Consider the following 20,503-nt stretch of genomic DNA (forward strand, 5'->3'; position numbering starts at 1 on the left):
GGCGAACTGGGTTTTAATTTAAACATCTTCCAGGCTACGGAACAGCTCGTTGGGGAAGATTAAGTTGAGATAAACAGAGGCGAGTCCGAGGAGCCTGGGACCCGGTTCCCTCGCTGCCCCAGCGCAGCCCGCGGCGGCCGATGAGCCAGATGCCACCGGGGCTGTTTAATGTTCGGGGTTATGACCGCAGTGTTTACAAGACGTCTTCGGTTATTTATACTGTTATTCCTCGCAGAGGGCCTTGAAACTTCCGCTTCATTTGCTCTTTCTTTTCGATTTTTTTTCGCCCTTTTCTCAGCTCGATTTGGTACCTGGAGTAAGAGCTCCCTTGCTCCTGCACTTACCTCCAACCAACCCCCATGGCCGCTTAGGGGTGGAGCCCTCAACCCGGCCACAGAGGGGAAGGAGCCGGGGATGCTCTTGACCTGGGGAACCGCTCTACGGGAGGGACGTTCTCTCCCCAACAGAGTTAACAAGTTAGCATCTCCGTTCTCCGAGGACTGGGAACGCGGGTGGTTCCTCATCCGCGTGCCTGTCACTTGCGCTCTCAGGGTATCAGGCTTCCCTCCTCCTCGCTTCCCCTCTCCCTCTAGGAGACCTTCAAGAGATCATTTTAGGCTCTGACCATCTCCACCTTTCCCACATTTGCTTCTACCAGAGGCACAGTCGACTCTTGACCTGCGGATCCAGAGTTCAAGTCAGAGATGAGTCCCAAAGTGACTCAGTTGTTTGTGTTCCACTTCAGCAAATTTTCCGAGCTCCTACTGAAGATTTTACAAAGCGAATATTCAAAATTCTGAGCACTCCAATGTTATGTGGCAGCCTTGAGGGGAAGGGGCTTTGGGGGAGAATGGATACATGTACATGTATGGCTGAGTCCCCTTAGCTGTTCACCTGAAACTATCACAACACTGAACACTGTTATTAAGTTATATCAAAACACAAAGTTTAAAAAATTAAAAAAATACAGAACACTAAAAAAAAAAAAAATTCTCGACGCAGGCGGCCCCTGGAGAAATGTCAGCTTGCTCATTCTATAACAAGCCCAAACAGCAAATGAATTTGTGACGAAGTCCTCCTGCCTCCCACCAGCCTGTGCTTTCAACCGGAGGCCTGAAGCTGTGCACTGTGACACACTAATTAAACCCTAGTTTTACGTCCAGTTTTTCTCTGAAAGGGTGTAGATCTTTGGTTTTCTCCTCTAGAAAAGTGGCAATAAACGTGATTATAATGACAATGATAACGGTACTCATACTTTTCCTCTTTTGCCTCACAGAGCTTCAGTGGCGCTCAAATGAAATTATATTTTTTATTTTTTGCGATTGCTTTGTAAAGGAAAAACTCTGGGCAAATGCTGGTCAGTGGTACTAAGTGGTTAGGGGTGAGCTACCTATACTAGAGCCGTCCTGAAAGTACTGGAAAGGGTGTATTTATAAGGCACAAGCAAGGTCTTTTTGTTGCAGGAACCAAAACACCTCTTCAGTGCAATGTTGAAGGTTACATTCTCTCTCTCTCTCAAACACACACACACACACACACACATACACACACACACACACACACACACATCTTTACCCATACTCCTCAATGTTCTCCAATTTCATCCAGAAAAATTCAGAGAGCAAAGATAGGGACTGGGACAAACAAATAGAAGGACTACACTAGTGCCTGGCTACTGGGAAACGCTGAGCACAGAGGTCTCAGCCTTCGAGCCTGGGCACACTTGGGGACCCAAGGGCTGTTTCTTAAAATGAGCAAGAAATACACTGGAATGGCCAGGTTGTGGCTACCACTACCCCTGGCATGGGGCAGCGTGACTGCTCCACCCCCTTCCACACACACACATCCACAGTCTAAACATCTCTGCTTCCCAGGGGCCTTTCTCTTCTGCCTGGGTCATCAGCACTCCCACCCACCACGCCCTGCTTCCCAGGGTCTGGTGCTCTTCTGAAGCCTGTTGCTGCTGGCCTCGGGTTTAAAGGGGGCAAGCTGAAGAGTTTGAGAAGGCTAGGTGTTAACTCTTTTCTGTTTGATAGAATTTGCCTGTGAAGCCATCTGGTTCTGGACTTTTGTTTGTTGGAAGATTTTTAATCACAGTTTCAATTTCAGCACCTGTGATTGGTCTGTTCATATTTTCTATTTCTTCCTGGTTCAGTTTTGAAAGTACTTTTCTAAGAAAGTGTCCATTTCTTCCACGTTGTCAATTTTATTGGCATATACTCTAGTAATTAATTATAGTAATCTCTTACCATCCTTCGTATTTCTGCAGTATCAGCTGTAAGTTTTCTTTCATTTTTAATTTTTTTGATTTGAGTCCTTTCCCTTTTTTTCTTAGTGAGTCTACCTAAAGATTTATCAACTTTATCTTTTCATTGATCTTTACTATTGTTTTCTTCATTTCTATTTCATTTATTTCTGCTCTGGTCTTTGTGATTTATTAGCACAGGGAACTTTACTCAAATAAGAGGGATATATGTATATATACAGCTGGTTCACTTTGCTGTATAGTAGAAACAAATACAACATTGTAAAACAACTATACTCCAATAAAAATTAATTTTAAAAAATGAAGGAGGCAAACAGCGTCTGAAAGAATTGGGGGACCCTGTTTACCACAAGTCAGATAGTTAGGGGTGGGAGGGCAGGGAGTGTCCTGTCTGTGACCTCTTAGTTATAATAACTGTCTTAGAAGGTACTTTCAGAAAGAACCAGGAGAACAACCACAGCAGGTTGTAGAAGCCTGTAAGGAAAATGAAATGCTTCAAATAAGCGTGTCTGCTAGTTCTCAGCAAGAGACAGATACTGAAAGTGAACTGAAGATGGGGGAAGTCCCTTCTGCTTCTCCCTCTCTCTCTCTCTCTCTCTCTCTCTCTCTCTCTCTCTCTCTCTCTCTCTCTGGTTCTGATTGCTTCTGTGGATTCTTACAGGTAACTCCTTGTACTTCCAACACCTTTGCACACTGTCACATCAGAGACTTCTCTCTAAACAGATAAGTGGTAAACAAAACAAGGTCAGTAGCTGACGTAGTGATCAGTGGGAAACACTGCCCAGACAGGCTTCTAAGCCAGCAGTTCCTGGTTCCTGGAATGTGTATGGGAATCACCTGAACAGCTCCTGTAACCAGATAGCTGGATTCCATCCACCCTAGTTCCAGATTCAAGAGGTCCGAAATGGGCCCCAGAATTCCTACTCCTAACAAGTTTCCAACGGAGAAGGCAATGGCACCCCACTCCAGTACTCCTGCCTGGAAAATCCCACGAACAAGGAGCCTGGTAGGCTGCAGCCCATGGGGTCGCAAAGAGTCGGACATGATTGAGCGACTTCACTTTCATTTTTCACTTTCATTTTTCACTTTCACACATTGGAGAAGGAAATGGCAACCCACTCCAGTGTTCTTGCCTGGAGAGTCCCATTGACAGTGGAGCCTGGTGGGCTGCCGTCTATGAGGTCGCACAGAGTCGGACACGACTGAAGGGACGCAGCAGCAGCAGCAGCAGCAAGTTCCCCAAAGAGGCTGATGCTGCTGGTCCGGAAACCACACTCTGGGAAGCATTGTTTGGAGATCTATCTCATTAGAGAGACAAAGGACGTTAATGCACAGGGAAATAAAATATATAGGAATTACTTTTTCTTAAGAGTCTGCATGTTCTGAGCTCCAGTTTCACTTGCTTTTCTATTCGCTCCACGGTGGCATGCAGTGTATTCTTAAAGCTTAAACCCCGGCTGGGACATCGAACCACTCGTCCTCAGAAAATAACAGATTTGTGCGACCCTGGTGTACGGACGTGTGTGAGCGCTCGTTTTGGCTCTCAAATTTCAGGCATCAGGGATTAAAGGTTTGGATGGATGAAGGACCGACTGCTGTTGGCTCCATTGCGACCCCTAAAGGAGAGAGAAATCTGGGCGGCCAGGACTCAGGCCCCCTACAACTTCTCGGTGGCCCAGAGGGTCCCTCGGTCAAAGCCAGGTCAGCAAAGATTCCCCCTTCACTCCAGCAGGAGTAGAGAAAAATTATTTATTGGTTTGCTCTGCACTGACGTCCAGTGCCCCCTGCAGGTGGGGAAGTCTGCCTGGGGCTGGGGTGCAGGGGACTCAGGGTGGTGGGGAGCGCAGGGCAAGTGCCCGGTGGAGCTCGCGGACAGGAAAGGGACCGGAGCCAAGACGTGGAGTAGAGAATGGATCCTCCGACGCTTTTCTACCGGGAAGAGAAGAATGGAGGCTCCGAGTTAGGAGCCCCAGCATACAAAGCCTCCTGGGTCTGCACGCCTCTCCGCCCGCCGTCGGAGACAGCCTGGTGCGCGTGTCCGTGCGGACCTGCGGAGCGCAGAGACACCGCCCGGGGGTAGGTTCTAGGGTAATGACCCCCGCTCAGCCAACGAGGAAAGGCGTGGACTCCAGCCAGCCGTCAGTCAAACCTCCTTTCTTAGCGTTGCATCCTGTTCTCCCAGTTCTGGCGTCGCCTTAGGAAACTCGAGAGGTGCCAGCGGCGTCATGAGAGCCTGGCTGGCTTCCTTCACGCATCTAGGTTCCAGGCGCCTTTGATCTTTCCATCTGGCAGACTCAGCTGGTCCACCTCCAGCCCCGTTCTTGGCAAGATTCACCACCCTGAAGACTAGGCTAGAGATCCCTTCCCAGGGCAGAGGGAGGAGACAGGGGAGGAAAAGGCCGGGAGAACAGTTTAGAATGTCCTCGAGTTAGGAGACCAGACTTTTCAAGGCAATGCCATGTCATACTTTGTGCCCAACTCCCAGCAAAGGGCATGACAGCTCAATAAATGTTGAACTGTGAGGGAATCATTAAGTATCTGAGGCTATGGTGAAGGAAGATAGGATGGAGAGCAGTTGGAGCAAAGAAATTGACAGTGGGGTTGTTGCCATGGTTAAACTGAAAGTCAACCTCTTAGTTGAAGTCTGGGTGTACATTTGAGAAAGGAATAACGCAAGCAGACATGTTTGGACCAGACGGCATCAACTGGGGCTGGGATATTTGAACTGCCCTCACCCCTGACATTCAGATGAAGTCTGCTCTTTCCTATCCCTGTAGAACATGGCATTACTAGTTTTGAATTTATAGGTGAGAATCATTAGTTTAAAAGATGGCTTGACGAGTGGCAATAATTTGAGAGACTTATAAGACTAAAATGTAAGCTATACGACTAAAAAGATCCATATTTTAAAATTAATCTGGGTGATAATAAGTAACTTGTTGCATTTTATGTAGGCTAGACCAACATCTAATGGAGGTATAGTGGGAAAAGCTTTTGACTGAATCCTTGGCAAGAAATATGACGTTTTGGGACCCTGACCCTTCCATCTGAAAAACCGGTATAATAATGACTGCTTTGCAAATGCTGCCCAAAAGGCAAAGATTTATAAAGCAACTTAAGTGTCCATTAACAGATGATTGGATAAAGCAGATGTGGTATGTATATATACAATGGAATACTGCTGCTGCTGCTAAGTCACTTCAGTCATGTCTGATTCTGTGTGACCCCACAGACAGCAGCCCACCAGGCTCCCCTGTCCCTGGGGTTCTCCAGGCGAGAACACTGGAGTGGGTTGCCATATCCTTCTCCAATGCATGAAAGTGAAAAGTGAAAGTGAAGTCACTCAGTTGTGTCCAACCCTCAGCGACCCCATGGGCTGCAGCCTTCCAGGCTCCTCTGTCCATGGGATTTTCCAGGCAGGAGTACTGGAGTGGGATGCCATTGCCTTCTCCAACAATGGAATACTACTCAGCCATAAAAAGAATAAAATTTGCAGCAAGATGGATGGGCTTAGAAGGCATTATGCTAAGTGAAATAAATCAGATGGAAAAGACAAATACTGGTTGACTTATCATTTATATGTGGAAACTAAAAAATACGACAAACTAGTGAACATAACCAAAAGGAAACAGACTCACAGATATAGAGAACCAACTAGTGATTACCAGTGGAGAGAGGGAGGAGGGAAGAAGCAATATAGGAGTAGGGGGTTAAGAGGTACAAACTGTTAGGTAGGAAGTAAGTTACAAGAATATATTGTACAATACAGGGAATAGAACCAACATTTTACAATAACTTTAAATGGAGTAATGTGTGTGCTTAGTTGCTCAGTCATGTCCAACTCTTTGCAACCCTTTGGACTGTAGCCTGCCAGGCTCCTCTGTCCATGGGATTCTCCAGGCAAGAATACTGGAGTGAGTTGCCATTTCCCCTTCCAAGGGATCTTCCGGACACAGGAACTGATCTTGTGTCTCCTGTGTCTCCTGCATTTGCAGGAGGATTCTTTACATCGAGGAAGCCTATTTTAAGTGGTGTACAAACTTTAAAATTGTGAATCACTATATTGTACACCTGAAACTCACATAATGTTTTACATCAGCTCTACTTCAATTTAAAAACTTTATTAAAAAGAAAAGATAATGACTGCTTTGGTAAGATAGGGTATGGGGACGATGTCTGCTACATGACGGGCACTAATTAATATTGGTTTTCTTCTTCTGGTCATTAAGTTATAAAAAGTGCCCAAAAGAATGACATGCAGCTTCCCTAAATAGTTATCTAGCCAATAGTAATTATGAGGAATTATTAAATTCTTATGATAATCCAACTGCTTCAGTTCATTCTGAATATTAAAACAGACCTCACCACCTTATCCATGGTGGATCTTGCTCCTAATTCTTTGCCTTTTCTTTTTGGCCACACCATGGGGCCCATGAGGTATGTGGTATCTTAGTTCTTCAGCCAGGGGACAAACCTGTGTCCCCTGAATTGGGAGCGCAGTCTTAACCACTGAACTGCCAGAGAAGTCCTCTGCCCGTAACTTTGTATTTCAGCACTCCTAACTATCAATAACAGGTCGTCACTATTTTCTTTCATTTCTCTTTCCTTACTTAGTTTCTGTTTGTCTTCACTAGCTCCATGAGGGCAGGGGCTGTGTCTGACTGGTTCACTTTGGTGTCCCAGCCCTTTGCACAGTGACAAGCCCATGGCACATGCTTGAAGGGGGTTGAATGTAGAAAGTTTAATAATAGGCTTCTTAGAAATACCTCTGTCTTGTAGATAAGTTCATATTGCCTTGCTATAACCAAGGGCTGGCTTAAATATATCATCTAATTTCAATTTTAGAATTTGGTAATGAATATTTATTCAAAAATAAAAATAAATCTCTAATGAAGAAAAAAAATCACCATCAATTCTTTTGAAGGGGAATTAACCTGAAACATTGGTCCTCACAACATGTGGATTCTCCTTTTAGCACTAAATCCCAAGAAAGGGTTGATAGTAAATACTGTATCTTTCAAAATAATGCATGTTTCCCTTCAGTATTCCTACTATCTCTGGGGATCAGTCACCTCTAAACTTTTCTGCTTGAGTTTTGAGATTATTCAGTAGTGAATCTTAGTAGAGTGTTTTTCTTCTTCTTTTGCACTTTATGTGAATACCACCATCTTCTGTTGCCCTCTAATCTCTTACTTTCAGGCATCTGTCACCCACTCAATAGCTCCTTCAATTATCTTCTTTTTCCCCCCCCCCCTTAACAAGCATTTTTTCTCTCTCCACCAAGGACTAAAAAGCAACCCAAGACATCTCTAAACCCAGGGGAAATTTTTAAGCCAATAGGGGTCATTTGGTTACAAGGAACAAAAATCCCTTCAAACTGGCCCAAATAAAAAGGGGAATGAGGCATTGTAAAGATAGTCCAAGGACTCTGGCTGACATCTCCAGGCAAAAAATAAACAGTAGGGAAATATCTATTGGGAAACTGAAAATCAAGAGTAAAACTCCCTTTCTGTCTCTCTCTGGAGCTCTCTGGGCTCTTATCTCTGCTTTCTCTGCCAGTCTTCTGCATTTTCTCCTCTGATTTTTCTGGCTCACTTACTTTCTACTTCTCCTGAATTTTTTATTTCAGATGGGATTGGTTTGTTAGATTGCTGATTATGGCTCCAATTCTATAGGAACATTCAGTTGCTGGATCCAATATCTAAAACTTTAGTCTCAGCACCTCTTAACTTGAATTCTTAAGATAAGGAATATGCATATAAACTACTATAGACATGTTCTAAGAGGTTCTGATTAAATTCCCCATGTCACTTGTATGCCTCTTGTCCCCATCGATTGTGGTAGACTAGGGATGGGTGAATAGGCTGGCTGATGGCTGGGGTAGATTCTTTGAGATGTAGGCTCTGAGTGAGACAAGAATCCCAAATCTGTTTGCTACAAATGTAATCTAATGAAACCAGCATTGAGGTGTCTGTATATGGACTACCTTGTTTTATTCTGAAACACCAATGGCCAGCAATGTGTGTTTGGGAAAAAGTCATGCCCACAGAATATACTGTATTTGTACTGGGTAGAAGGGTAGAGATACCAACATCAAGAAAACATGTAGTCATATAACCAAATGATCTACTTCACGGAATAGAAGAATTGTATTGAGAAAATCAGCGCCACTGGTATGCCAATACTATTGGACATACTGAGGAAAATGCTAATCACATCCACCTACATTTCACAGAGACCATGCATATGAACTATCATATTTCACCTTCAAAGCAACCCTAACCAGGAGTTATTATCATCCTCACTTTACATATAAGGCAACTGAAACTTACAGAAGGGAAGTAAATCACCAGAAGTTATATGGCAGGTAAGTGGCAGAAAGCTGAGTATAGAATTTTTCTATTTAATTAAACTGAAATGGGCTCCAACCTTGAACAAAGGAGAGTCCCTAGGATAAAAGAAATTAAGGATGGCTATAACCCTAAGAAAAAAAAAAGAAATCCTTATGGTAAGCACAAGAAGACACTTTTTTTAGATCAGAATTTTTGTTTTATACTCATTTAAAGATCTCTTTTAGACTTATTTATTAGTATATTTTTATTCTCTATCACCATTGAAGATTCAAAAAAGGGAACTGTAAGCAAAATAAATTAGTTAAAATAGTCTAAAAATCTTTTTTGTATTCACAATCCAATTTATTCTGAATTATTTATTCACTGTCATTAAAATCTAATGAATTTCCACCCATATGTATCAGTTTTTGTCATATAATAAACCACCCCCAAACCCAATGGCTTAATACTGTAAGTATTTGTTATTGCTCATGCGTCTGCGAGTCAGTTGGGCAGTTCTGAGGATCTGGACAGAGCTCTGCTGTTCTCCCTCAACTTACTCATGTGTCTATGGTTGGGTGGCAGTTTGTCTGAGGGCTGACTGGTCAAGGATGGCCCCACTAACATGTCTGATGGCAGGCTGGCTACTGGCCAAGGCGGTGAAGGTGACAGAGCTGTGTGTCTCTCATCATCCAGTAGACAGCTTGGACTTGCTTTCATGGTGACTGGGGAGGGAACAGAAGTTCACACACTTCTTGGACTTGGGTTCCTAACTTGCTAGTGTCACATTCAGTTCATTTCAGTCACTCAGTCGTGTCCAACTCTTTGCGACCCCATGGACTGTGCTCCACACCAGGCTTCCTTGTCCATCACCAACTCCCAGAGCTCACTCAAACTCATGTCCGTTGAGTCAGTGATGCCATCCTACCATCTCACCCTCTGTCATCCCCTTCTCCTCTCGCCTTCAATCTTTCCCAGCATCAAGGTCTTTTCAAATGAGTCAGTTCTTTGCATCAGGTGGACTAAGTATTAGAATTTCAGTTTCAGCATCTGTCCTTCCAAAGAATATTCAGGGCTGATTTCCATTAGGATGGACTAATTGGATCTCCTTGCTGTCCGTGTTCTATTGGCTAGTGGCAAGCACAGAGCACCTTATGTTCAAGGGATAGGGGAATAAAGGCTACCTCTTGATGGGAAAAGTTACAGACACATTGCATAGAGCAAGGGTACAGAGAAGGGTAAGATTTTGAACCACTTTTATAGTTAATCTGCCATATTAAAGTTTTCCTAAAAGCTTTATTCAGAGTCTATTCCTTCTAAAAACTATATTCAGAGTCTAGCCTTCTGAATTATTTCCCATTGTGAATTGCCAGTATCTAATGATGTACCACCCAATTGTGTCCTCTGGGTCTAAGAAGAATATTTCTTAGAAGAGATTTCCTCTATCATTACTGTGATTTTCTTCCAAGCCATTGATACCCATTATGAAAATTTCAGTGCTTATACTTTCTTGATTTTGTCAGAAGGGAGAATAAAGAAAATACAAACAAAAGCTAATCAATCTTTCTTTTACCTGTTCCTAGAAATTTGGAGGTTTTTTTAATACTAGTTTTGTTGACGTGTGTAAAGGGATGAATGGTGGACTTAAAGACATCTGAAAATTGTAAATGTTATTATAATTGGAAAAGTCTTTGCAGATGCAATTAAATTAAGATTGTTGAAATGGAAAGGTTATCCTTGATTATTTGTGCGGGCCCTAAATGCCATTACAAGTATCTTTATAAAAGAAAATGAGAGAGAGGTTCAACACACAGAGGAGGAAAAGGTGATGCAAAGACAGGGGTAGAGATGAGAGTGATGAAACCACCAGAGGTTGGAAGAGGTTAGTAAGAGATTTGCCCTTAGAACCTTCAGAGGAAGTGGGACCATACCTATACCTTGATTTTGACCTGGTAAATCTGATGTTGAACTTCTGGCTGTCAATCAAGAAAGGATAATTTCTATTGTGCTAAGACACCAAGTTTGTGTCAACAGCACCAAGTTTGTTGCAGCAGCCACAGGAAACTAATTTAGCATGCAATAGACAACTGGTTGCATGGATCTCGGTAACAAAATGTAACAGGTCATCTACTTGTGATTTATTTCCTTTCCTAAGTTTTATAAAGCATTTGGATGTAGTTTTGCAAAAAGGTACAGAATTATAGATATTCTGCCAATGAAAAATGCTTTTGTTCCTACACATTATTTCTCTATTTCCATGCCTTTATAGGGGCTTCCCAGGTGGTGCTACTGGTAAAGAACCTTCCTGCCAATGCAGGAGATATAAGAAATGCAGGTTCAATCCCTGGGTTGGGAAGATCCCCTGGAGAAGGAAATGGCAACCCATTCTAATATTCTTGCCTGGAGAACTCCATGGACAGAGGAACCTGGTAGGCTACAGAACATAGGGTCTTTATATGTATGTTAAGTTAGTTGCTCAGTTGTGTCCGACTCTTTGTGACCCCATGGACTGTAGCCCACCAGCCTCTTCTGTCCATGGGATTCTCCAGGCAAGAATACTGGAGTGGGTTGCCATTTCCTTCTCCACTTTATATGTATAACAAAATTATATTTATTATTTATATATCAAAACAACATTTTTCTGATGCAGTAAAATCTTTCTAAAAGCATTTTCAAAGGCAGTTCAACCCAGCATGGATAATACTAACAGTATAGAAAATTCAGAAAATAGACAAATGTTAAGATGCATTTCAATTTTAGAAATGTGAAAAATAATGCATCTTAAAATTATGATATATAGTAGCTCATTTGATTCCTTGTATCTTCACTGAGTGACCACAGTATGTAGGACTCTGTGTTACACACTGAAAAATAGTTGACACCCTGCTTATCTCCAGCATAGGTCTTTCTCTCCATTTGTTGCAGAATCTCTTCTCTGCAAGAACCTGAAAGAGCAGGGCAGTCTTGTGTTCTAAAAAGCACCTACTGTGTCAGTTTCCAGAAAGACGGGCTACTGGGACATACAGGTTGCTTCTGCCACACTGTAAGTGCTGCAGGCAGCTCAGCCTGTCAGTCAGGAAGCTAGTCCAACATGGCACATTCCCTCCAACCCAAACCAACAAATCTGCCAAAAGTGGACAAATATCTGGGGAAGTGATTTCAAAACGTTCCTTTCTGCATCCAAGGTGGTTGTCCTGGAGGCTTTTATTTTACCAAAACTAAATCTGGATCTCAGACCACTTGGAAATGGACTATATATAGCAAGCCATCTTTCTGCCACACTAATATAGGAAGTCATTTTGCAAATATGTACTCTTGGTCCAAAGCAAAATATTTTCCGGATATGACAGGTACATTAGCTGAAATTTATCTTCACTACTAGAAATTGAACACCAAAACTATGAATGCTAGATCATCAAAGTCAGCCATGCCTTGTGATAGCTGAACTTAACATTTCATGACTTAACCTGCCCAGCCTTCTATATCATCTCAGGGGCCTTCCCTATAAACAATTATGAGCTTCACAAAGCTTTTTGTTTCCAGAGCCTATCTTTGCTTTATTTCTCTTCTCAATCTTATAAATCAACTCATAGATTATATGATACTGAATTCCACTATCTTTCACAATTACATGATCAGATATACTCTAACATATTCAGTTCAGTTCAGTTCAGTTGCTCAGTCGTGTCCGACTCTTTGCGACCCCATGAATCACACCACGCCAGGCCTCCCTGTCCATCACCAACTCCTGGAGTTCACTCAGACTCATGTCCATCGAGTCAGTGATGCCATCCAGCCATCTCATCCTCTGTCGTCCCCTTCTCCTCCTGCCCCCAATCCCTCCCAGCATCAGAGTCTTTTCCAATGAGTCAACTCTTCACATGAGGTGGCCAAAGTACTGGAGTTTCAGCTTTAGCATTATTCCTTCCAAAGAAATCCCAGGGCTGATCTCCTTCAGAATGGACTGGTTGGATCTCCTTGCAGTCCCAGGGACTCTCAAGGGTCTTCTCCAACACCACAGTTCAAAAGCATCAATTCTTTGGCGCTCAGCCTTCTTCACAGTCCAACTCTCACATCCATACATGACTACTGGAAAAACCATAGCCTTGACTAGACGGACCTTAGTCAGCAAAGTAATGTCCCTGCTTTTGAATATATTATCTAGGTTTTTTAAAAGAGATACTTTCAAAACTCATAAACAAGCCTGAGTTTTAGGGGCTCTGCTACTAAGTTACTGTGACCCCAAGCTAATCATTTAATATTGCTGTGCCTTGATTTCTTCACCAGCAAGGTTTTTTAAAGTTCCCTTCAGCATTAAAATTTTTAAATGGGCTTCCCTGGTGGCTCAGAAGGTAAAGAATCTGCCTGCAATACAAGAGATTCAGGTTTGATCCCTGGGCCAGGGAGATCCCCTAGAGAAGGGAATGGTTACTTACTCTAGGATTTTTGCCTGGAGAATTCTATAGACAGAGGAGCCTGGCAGGCTACAGTCCACGGGTTTGCAAAGAGTTGGACATGACTGAGCGACTAAAACTTTCACTTTCAGCATTAAACTAAAAAGTCACAACTCTAGAAACCACTTCATGTGGTTTTTGAGCCAGACTTCTAGTATTTGGCCAGGAAAATGCCCAACCACTCTCAACAAACTAAAAAGACCCAGAAACTGTTGGTACCATAACTACTTTTAGACCCTCTCCTGGCCCTGACTACAGAACCAAGATGAACATGCAATGTCTTCTAAGGCTCTCTCTCTCATTAGAATGATTTTCTTTTCTACATGAATATAATATTTAGAGAAAATCCAAAAATAAATGATATGTGCAAATCTAGTTAGTTACCATTCTGACCCTAGTCTGGGCTTATTTCCAGTGGCTGAATAAGCAAAACAGTGCTGAAAAGATGATGGCCCAAAGGCATAGCACTCTGAAACTTATTGAGTCTTTGGAAGATTGAATGTCTTGTCAAATTTTATTTATCCTATCCACAGTTTACCTAAAAGTTCTATTAGTTTCAGATATTTAGATTATATTTTACTTTAGGCCATGATACTCAGTTTTTTAACATCTATGTTCTTTTCTAGTTCTTTTTCCAGTAGAGGTTATTATAAGATATTGAGTATAGTTCCCTGTGCTATACAGTAGGTCCTTGTTGTTTACCTATTTTACATATAGCAGTGTGCATATGTTAACCCCAAACTCCTGACTTATCTTCCCACTCTGCCCCCACTACCCCCTTTGGTAACCCTAAGTTGTTCACAATATTTATTTTGCTTACATCTTCCAGAAGTAGAATTCTGGGCCAAAGAGTGTGACCAGTTTTAGGCTCTTCATACATTTTGTCAAAATGCTTCTTACTTTATAACCCAGCAGCAATTACCTAGATCACTACTTGGACTGAATTTGAAATTTAACTGTTTTTTCTCTTGCCCATATAAGGAAGTCTAACCACTGAGCAGGGAAAGAGAATGAGGGCTTAAGATGAACAAGTTTCTCTCATCTCTGCTAATTTATACCACAACCCCCTTTAGGATCAACTTACTGAGCGACAACTTCCCTTTCACTTTTCACTTTCATGCATTGGAGAAGGAAATGGCAACCCACTCCAGTGTTCTTGCCTGGAGAATCCCAGGGACGGGGGAGCCTAGTGGGCTGCCGTCTACGGGGTCGCACAGATTTGGACACGACTAAAGTGACTTAGCAGCAGCACAACTTAAAAAACTAATATTTATTTTGGGGTAAAGGTTGAAAGAGAACATAAAAAAATAAAATTATTATAACTGTGCAGCTGTTGGGGGAGGGAGCAACCTTGTTTCCAAGTTTTTGTCTTTCCATTCCATCCCTGAGAACCTTTAGAAACAAAATTTTACCTCATGTGCCTCATACAAAAGACTTTTACCCCCAAATAAGAAAGCCTCAAGACAGGTGTTTCCAAATTAAAACAAATTATCTTTAGTAAATTTTTTCTGATAATAATCTATGATCATTTTAAACCATTTGGAAAGAAAAGGTTTACTTCCAGAGAGATAGATTGATAAATATAACAAAATGAGATTAATATAGAATATACAGTTCATACTCTTGAGAGTCCCTCGGACAGCAAGGAGTTCAAACCGTCAATACTAAGAAATCAACCTGAGTATTCATTGGAAGGACTGATGCTGAAGCTGAAACTTCAATACTTTGGCCACCTGATAACGAAGAACTGACTCATTGGAAGAGACCCAGATGCTGGGAAAGATTGAGGGCAGGAGGAGAAGGGGCCAACAGGGGATGAGATGGTTGGATGGTATCCCTGACACGATGGACATGAGTTTGAGCAAACTCTGGGAGATAGTGAAGGACAGGGAAGCCTGGTGTCCTGCAGTCCATGGGGGTTGCAAAGAGTCAGACACAACTTAGCAACTGAACAACAACTCTACTATTTGTTGCCTAATATTATGAAACAGGCTTTTTGCCACATCATACAATTTTCTTTCCTTTTTTTTTTTTTAAGAACATGATTTTTAAAGACTGGGCAATTTTCCATTTAATGGAGAAACTGTAATTCATTTTTGAACATATAAGTTTTTCTAACTTTTTTTATGATAAATAATTCTGCACTGAACATCCTTATACATCCTTATATCTTTGATTACATTTTAGATTATTACTTTGAATAGGTTCCAAGAATGAGCCTTTATAAATATTGTGAAATTGCTTTACAGAAAGTTCATACCTATTCAAACTATCACTAGCACTGGTCCCATCACTTCATGGGAAATAGATGGGGAAACAGTGGAAACAATGTCAGACTTTATTTTGGGGGGCTCCAAAATCACTGCAGATGGTGATTGCAGTCATGAAATTAAAAGACGCTTACTCCTTGGAAGAAAAGTTATGACCAACCTAGATGGCATATTCAAAAGCAGAGACATTACTTTGCCGACTAAGGTCCATCTAGTCAAGGCTATGGTTTTTCCAGTAGTCATGTATGGATGTGAGAGTTGGACTGTGAAGAAAGCTGAGCACTGAAGAATTGATGCTTTTGAACTGTGGTGTTGGAGAAGACTCTTGAGAGTCCCTTGGACTGCGAGGAGATCCAACCAGTCCATTCTGAAGGAGATCAGCCCTGGGATTTCTTTGGAAGGAATGATGCTAAAGCTGAAACTCCAGTACTTTGGCCATCTCATGCGAAGAGTTGACTCATTGGAAAAGACTCTGATGCTGGGAGGGATTGGGGGCAGGAGGAGAAGGGGATGACCGAGGATGCGGTGGCTGGATGGCATCATGGACTCGATGGACATGAGTCTGAGTGAACTCCAGGAGTTGGTGATGGACAGGGAGGCCTGGCGTGCTGCAATTCATGGGATCGCAGAGTCGGACACGACTGAGCGACTGGACTGAACTGAACTGAACTGAGCACTGTATAGAAGAATATCTATTACAATGAACCTTCATGAATGTTTGGTATTATTCTTTTAAGTCTTTGTCAAAGATATCTCATCATTTTTTCTAAGTTGCTTTCAAACCATATCAGGATAACTTCATTTATTTATTTATACAGATTTTACTGAAAGAGACTGCAAGTATCTGCCTCTAAAATTGCTCAGATTTCTATGAAAGACAAGTTATTTCCCTTGACAGCATTTGGGTTGGGTAGCTGCTGAGTTTTGTGATCAATTAGAGTTAGTTATCATCATCCCCTAGAGTTTCCCTAAGTGTCTGGTCACATTTGCTTCATGATTAGCTTTATTGTTATAAAATATTAAGAAACATGTAGAACAGATACCCAGTCATACCTCTTGATTTGCATGGAGTTCAGAAGTCCTTTGAGAAATAAAATGAAACTCTTTACAGCTGGAGTTACGAGATGTATAGACCTAATAATCTGTGGGTCCCCAAAGTAATTTGGAGTGGAGGAAAGGCAGAGAAAGCCGAGTGAGAAGGAGTGGAGTGGAGTGGGCCAAACTGTGTAGATAGATACCAGAGAGAACATTTTCTCCTGCAAGAATAAAAACCTAGACGTGGCCAACCTCTGAGCTAGCCACTGAGGGCTGAAAGAACAGTAATCCAGGTAAGCAAATTATTGTGATATGTGAACCCCTTTTTTCAAGAGGGAGTCATCAGAAATAAGAGACTTCTAAAGTGCACAAATACTACCAGGAAACAGTCTTGAGATCAGCAGAGGAGGGGGCAGAAACCCATGGGAAGAGAGGGAATCTGTTGTCCTAAAGAAGGTGGTTCAAGGAGAAGAATGACAGCTGTCAACCTCAACGGTGCAGGAAGTTAGAGGAATGAGCACTGCTCCGAGGGAGCCAGAAACCAGTGTTTCTGATTACTCTGAAAGGACAGCCCTGATGCTTCAACCTGCCTCCTGATCCCACCCAACCAGTCCTCCAGAGATTCCAACATTGAAAATGACTGTCTACAAAGTCAAACTCCTAGAAATTCATTATGAAAAAGATTACAGCTTGCTAGTCAAGAAAGCGGGGACTTCGCTCATTAAGATGTGTGGGGTACAAATCTGAAAGATGTATTCTCATCAACTGATGAATCCTTTTCAACTTTGTGAAATTTATGGACATCTTATCTGGCTGGAACATAGTGTGTACATCCACTATTGATTAAGAAAATCTTTTTACTTCTCAAATTAAAAAGCTATTAGGGGAACATCCCTGGTGGTCCAGTGGTTAAGACTCCATGCTTCCAATGCAGAGGGCAGGGGTTTGAACTAAGATCCCACATGCTGTGGGTGGCCAAGAAACACAAAACTTTTGGTTATGGGAAGTTCCCTAGGGGCCTAGCGATAAGGATTTCAGGATTTTACTGCCGTGGCCTGTGATCAGTTCCTGATCAGGGAACTAAGATCCTGTAAGCTGTGAGGCACAGCAAAAGAAAAAAAGAAAAAAAAGAAAAAAAGAAAACCGTTTGTTGTTATAAATTCCACCTTTATATTTGCCAGTTTGTAGTCATTATTAATCATGGCCCACACCAGCCAGATGTAATTCTAATGAGCAGCCATGTTGAAAAACAACTGGACTATATCATGATCTTTTATCTAATTTGTTTCACTTTTTCTATTTCACATTTAGTGCTCCCATATCATTTAGTTTATATTTTGAATTTCTCCATCTCTTTTTTTGTTGTTCTTTCTCGTGCCTTTATCAAGTATAGTAAAAAGACTTTTATGTACATTTATATAGTATGTATGATATATGTATTTTAGAAAATATGAATTTTTGCTTAGCTAAAAAGTTTATGACATTTTAGTTCCACTTATTTGACTAAGTATGAATAGAATGCTAGATTTCTAATTTATATTCACTCAAAACTTTGACATAGGTTCACTTATTCTGGCATCTAGTATTACTGCTGAAAGTCTAGAAAGCTCATTATTATAGTGATTTTTTAAAATTTTGAATGAGGCTTGAAAATTCTATTTCTGATTATAAAAAGAAATACTATGTTAAAAACAGGAAATTAACATGTGATACAGTATTATTGACTACAGATTCTGTTCAAATTTCACAAAGTTTTATGCTAGTGTCCATTATTTATTTTCATACCTTATTAAAGATTCCACATTGTATTTAATTGCATTGATTATCTCTAGCTGCATGCAACAAATTCTCATAAATTCTCTTTTCATTTTATTGTTACAAATATTTTCTAATTTTCCTTGCTATGGCTTCTTAGACACGCTCATCATTTAAAAGTGGACATTCAATTTTCAAGTACATGGTGTTTTTAAAGTATCTTTGAGGGTTCCCTGTTCTCCACACCCTCTCCAGCATTTATTGCTTGTAGACTTTTGGATCACAGCCATTCTGACTGGTGTGAAATGGTACCTCATTGTGGTCTTGATTTGCATTTCTCTGATAATGAGTGATGTTGAGCATCTTTTCATGTGTTTGTTAGCCATCTGTATGTCTTCTTTGGAGAAATGTCTATTTAATTCTTTGGCCCATTTTTTGATTGGGTCATTTATTTTTCTGGAATTGAGCTGCATGAGTTGCTTGTATATTTTTGAGATTAGTTGTTTGTCAATTGCTTCATTTGCTATTGTTTTCTCCCATTCTGAAGGCTGTCTTTTCACCTTACACTGTTGGTGGGAATGCAAACTAGTACAGCCACTATGGAGAACAGTGTGGAGATTCCTTAAAAAACTGGAAATAGAACTGCCTTATGACCCAGCAATCCCACTGCTGGGCATACACACCGAGGAAACCAGAACTGAAAGAGACATGTGTACCCCAATGTTCATCGCAGCACTGCTTATAATAGCCAGGACATGGAAGCAACCTAGATGTCCATCAGCAGATGAATGGATAAGAAAGCTGTGGTACATATACACAATGAAGTATTACTCAGCCATCAAAAAGAACACATTTGAATCAGTTTTAATGAGGTAGATGAAACTGGAGCTGATTATACAGAGTGAAGTAAGTCAGAAAGACAAACACCAATATAGTATACTAACACATATATATGGAATTTAGAAAGATGGTAACTATAACCCTGTATGCGAGACAGCAAAAGAGACGCAGATGTACAGAACAGACTTTGACTCTGTGGGAGGGGAGAGGGCGGGATGATTTTGGAGAATGGCATTGAAACATGTATAATATCATATAAGAAATGAATCGCCAGCCTAGGTTCGATGCAGGATACAGGATGCTTGGGGCTGGTGCACTGGGATAACCCAGAGGGATGGTATGGGGAGGGAGGTGGGAGGGGGGTTCAGGAGTGGGAACTTATGTACACCCATGGCGGATTCATGTTGATGTATGGCAAAACCAATACAGTATTGTAAAGTAAAAAACAAATTAATTAATTAAGTATCTTTGTTATTAATTTCTTATTTTCTTCTCTGTAATCACCCTTTGTGTTTTTTCAGTCTTTTAACTTTATTGAGGTTTTCAATGGCTAAATCAAAGATCTCTCTTGGTAAATGTCACACTGCACTTGAAAATATGTGCCTTGTTTTCAAATATCTGTTGGTATTGATTTCTAATATAATTCCACAGTGATAAGACTACAGACTATCTATGGTTTCAATACTTTTAGACCATGAAATCTTTGCACCTGGTTTTATGTCCCTGGATATGTTCCAGTGTCTCCTGGTTTATAGTCTATGGGAATTCGAATAGAAATTGTAACTTGCTATTGTGTAAAAATTATATAAATCTTAATCATGTTGGAAAAATATCCTGTGATTTACCACATGAAAAAGAAAATGAAAAAGAATGCATATATATATGTATAACTGAATTACTTTACTCTACAGCAGAAATCAACACAATGTTGTAAATCAACTATGCTTGAATAAACTAAAAAAAATTTTTTAATGAAAAACATGGACCACAGACTCCTCCAAATAGTTTTTTTTTTGCTTAGAAAAAATATGTACAAATAGACTAATGTATACACACATTTACATCCATGAGTACATACACAAACATGTAACATGTTATTAATAGTTTTAATTTCACAGTGATAAAAAGGAAACCAGTTTCATTTTCCTCCTGTTACTATGTTATGCAGACTCTCCTCTTCTGAGTGAGGAGCAGATCCCTAATGATATTTTGGGCAGACACCAAAGCATTTCCAATACTTCGTAATTAAAAGACACATTGTCTGGTTTAAAGTCAAATTTCATTTCATACATATTTTCATTAGCCATGGTCCATAGCTCCAGAGACCTGCAGTGAGTTTGGTCGTTACTTGGGTTGCAGTCAAGGGAAGTGGGTCTCACTTTTCACTTCCTCTATTTCTGAATTTATTCCTCTGGTGGTAGGGGTTGTGAGGGAGAATAAAAGAGAATGTTTCCTTATTGATTGCCTACGCTTGTGGTCCTCTGTTGGTTGTTGCCTCTCACTCGTTCTGGCTGCCTTCTATGTAACAAGGGCCCAAATATATCTTCTCAC

This window comes from Ovis canadensis, chromosome 8 (assembly GCF_042477335.2).
Source record: "Ovis canadensis isolate MfBH-ARS-UI-01 breed Bighorn chromosome 8, ARS-UI_OviCan_v2, whole genome shotgun sequence".
Classification (NCBI taxonomy): Eukaryota; Metazoa; Chordata; class Mammalia; order Artiodactyla; family Bovidae; genus Ovis; species Ovis canadensis.